Genomic DNA, 4,049 nt, shown 5'->3' with positions numbered 1-4,049 from the left:
AGTGATCTGAAAGTGACAGACAGATTGTTATCTACTGTTATTGAAATCTGCAGTGGGAAAGCGAAGCTTAAATGAACTACAAGTAAAACATACCTCGGTCGGGGTAATAGTGTCGAAGTACCGACGGAAAAACCTGAAAGTCTCTCACGGCCGCCGAGTGCATCTCCCGTCAAAGCGCTGTGAGAAGGGGACGACCAGGGGAGTCTCTGTGACTGGTACGGGGGCAAGCCTAGGAAAGTAGGCGTAAACCCACAGTTGCAAGGTAAATACCGGTGCATTTATCAGAAAAAAGCAGAATATACAGAATAAAGCAGCAATGGCAAAGCCGTGTGTTGTACAGTGTATTGTGTGCAGTGTACAGTGTGAGCAGTGTACAGTCAGTGTGAAGCAGAATGTATGTGTGTGCCGTGTGTACAGTATACAGCAAGTATAAAGCAGACTACAGTGTGTGCAGTGTACAGAGTACAGAAAATATCGGGCAGAAATGAAAAGCGGAGAAGAAATGTACCTCCCAAGCCCGCCAATAGCCTCCGAGTAGCTGGCCGCTGCCGCGGGAAGCCGAGCTCATGTATCCATAAAGGGTAGCCAGAGCAGCGCCACCCCAATCATAGTGCAGGATGTCTCGGACGTCCACCAGTGCACTGAGAAGACAGAGAGGCACGGTGTTCGCCCGGTCGGCGAAGATGGTCGTCCCGAACAGGAACATGAGGAAGCCGCGAGCATACCTCTCCACGTCCTCCTGGGTCATCTGTGCCTCCTCCTCCAACACAGGCTGGACCCTAAACTGGACCTCGAACCAAGAGTATCGGACGAAGCCCGGACGAGCAAGAGGTGGGTCCTCCCCCAGTAGATGGACCTGAGCGGCGGTCCACTCATCCATGTCGATATCGAAAGGGATCGGATTCCCTCTACCCCGATGCCGGTAAGCATCGAGAAATCGTAAGGGGTCATCGTCATGTCCCCTGCAGCAGAAAAGTGAAAAGAATCTGTGGTGTCCCACCACCTCGCCGCCAGAGCGGCAAGGAGAGGTCTGCATGTGGAGAGCCTGGAGAGTCCTCGGCAGAAGGCGCCGAAACCCGCTCGATCCACGATGCGTCGGACTGCGTCAGGGAGCTCATCATACCACTCCCGAGCGCCAGTATTCCCATACCCGCGAATGGTATGGGAACCCTCCTGTAAACAGAAAATAACAAATTGCAAGACAACATTCAAAATGCAGTTTTGAAAAAAAAAAAGCAGATGAAGCATATGTGCAAGTTTGTCAGATTCAGGCAAATACCGGGTGCCGGTGTGCTTACAGTGAAATACGTGTGATGTGTCAGCGTGTTTGGGTGTTTCAGAACAGATATAGCATGTGTACAAATTTAACAGATTCAGACAAATACCGGGTACCGGTGTGTTTGCAGTAAAATACAGTGTGCGCCGTGTGTTTGAGTGATCCGGGGTTAGTGCAGTGTGTGTGCATGTGCCAGTCTCAAGCAGATATCAGTTGTATGTATGTTTACAGTCAACTACAGTCTACGGTATATCAAATTCAAGCAGTTAAAGAGTACAATTAACTATGACAGTTTTGTATCCTACATTGCGAAAAATAAAGCAGAAGAAAGAGAATTACCTCGGAAGTGCCGAATGAAAGGTGGGAGGTAGGCTCGCGCAGTAGTAGCTCAGGTGCCACATGCCTCTCGAAGCTCCGGAACTGACGCAGGCCGTCGGGGGGCAGAGCATGGATCGCCGGTCGGTAGGTCGCCGGGTCGAACGGGCGCTCGGTCAATGGTAGGAGCTCGACCCCGGGATCCCTCTCGTGGTCCGGGGGAGTCCCGCCACGTGGAATGTCGTCCGCCATATCGAAAATGATGAGAAAATGGCCGGAGGAAGGAAAACCGGGCCGGAATACGAAGAGTCAACCGAAAAGTCAACTCCCGAGAGGGTCGGAAATGGCCGGAAAGGCCGGAATGTGAAAAGGCACAGAAATGAAGAGGGAAGCAAGGGGAACAAACCCCGAAAAGGCGGGAACGCCAAACGAGGCACCAAAACAAAAATGTGATCGGTTGAAAATGTCCGAAACACGAAGAAAATCGCGAATCCGACGACGAAACGGGCGTAGAACGCGAAGAAACGGAGAAACGGGGAAGGAAAAACACTCTAGAGAGAGAGAGTGAGGGATTTCGGCGGTGGAGAAGTGAGGAAATAGGGTTTGAAGCCCTATTTTAAAACACCTGAAGTGAAAAGTCGAAACTGCCCCGAATCAGCAACTGTTTGCCGGTTGGCAATATTTTGTGCCGGCTGGCAGTATTTTGTGCCGATGGAGTTATTTTGCAGCCGGTGGACAGCCGGTGGCCTCCCCTTCCGGCCGGTGGTGTTCCCACAACCTTGTTTAGGCCATATGAGAAGTTTTTGGTCTTCATAGCTCAAGAAAGTGCAAGAAAGTGCATCTCCGATGCTCAACCGGCCTCCGTTTTGACCTCGGACTGCGGCTTCCGTGCGTGGCACTCCAATTCATACAAGGTGTATCCTTTTCGTATCCTTTTGACTTTTACAAGGTCCAAAAGTTGCCTCACGTGCATTTCAAATCGTCGCACTATTTTGTGCATTTCAAATCGTCGCACTGTTTTGTGCATTTCAAACCGTCGCACTGTTTTGTGCATTTCAAACCGTCGCACTGTTTTGTGCATTTCAAACCTGCGCACTGTTTTGTGCATTGTATTTCACTTGCGCTGTTTAGCGTATCGCACTGTCTTGTGCATTTCAAATCATTCGCGCTTTCTTGCGCATCGCACTGTTTTGTGCACCTTACTTGCATTTTGCATGCATCCTATCGCGCTATCTTGCGCACCTCGCTTGTACTTATTAGTACATTGCATTGTTTTGAACACAAACCGGCTTCGCGTAGCGTATAAGTCCAATTTTCAAAATCTTCTTTCATATCCTTCTCGCATCTTATGAGGCATGCGTGTCTCATTTGTATCACCTTACATTCCGTATGGCACGCGTGTCGCACTTGCATCATGTGCATCTAAAAAAAAAACAAAAAAACAATCGTAGTGCATTGTCATGCATTTCCATTATAGCTTGCATGCATCCATTGCATTTTTCCTAGTAGTCGCATCGCACTGCATTGTCATGCATTTTTGTAAACATCCATCCCATTGCATATTTGTACATATTGCATTGTAGCCTGCATGCATTCATTGCATCGCCTTCCGCCTATGGCTTGCGCCTTTCCAGGTTGAGCTTGGTCCGGTATGTACCCTTACTTTTCATGTTAAAACACAGTTCTGCATGTGTATCGCGCCGATTCCACGCTGATATGTTGGTTGAGGGTTGCGGCACCTTTTCTGTGTTACACATGGCTCGTATGTGTACATGCCTTTCCTAGGCAAGATTTGGTTTGGCTTGCGTGCCATATTCATTGTATCCATATCCATTCCATTGCATATTTGTACATATTGCATTGTAGCCTGCATGCATTCATTGCATCGCCTTCCGCCTATGGCTTGCGCCTTTCCAGGTTGAGCTTGGTTCGGTATGTGCCCTTACTTTTCATGTTAAAACACAGTTCTGCATGTGTATCGCGCCGATTCCACGCTGACATGTTGGTTGAGGGTTGCGGCACCTTTTCTGTGTTACACATGGCCTGTATGCGTACATACCTTTCCTAGGCAAGATTTGGTTTGGCCTGCGTGCCATATCCATTGCCATCTTCCTAGCGTATCTATATATATTACATTGTAGTGTAATTTTTGCATCCGGCATTAGGATCGTAGTCCTTTCTCCAGCGGGTCGTTTCCCCACTTATGTCAATTCCACCCAATACTTGTTCTTGCGTCTGTCTACAATGCTCATAGTTCAGTTGACCGTTCTATGGTAGACAGACTTGTTATCTCCATCAATCTATTTGAGATAGGTATGGTTTCGAACCGCTCATGATTGGATCGTGATTCAATTGCTTTGCATGTAGCTTGCATTGTTTCAATTACATTGCATCTTCGTTTGCATTGTTTATACATTGTTTTGTATATATTGCATATCGTTTTGCATCCGTTTTGCAT

Source organism: Camellia sinensis, chromosome 3 (assembly GCF_055761805.1).
Source record: "Camellia sinensis isolate YWXY chromosome 3, ASM5576180v1, whole genome shotgun sequence".
Lineage (NCBI taxonomy): Eukaryota > Viridiplantae > Streptophyta > Magnoliopsida > Ericales > Theaceae > Camellia > Camellia sinensis.
The sequence above is the reverse complement of the archived record's forward strand: the minus strand, read 5'-3'. Positions refer to the sequence as shown.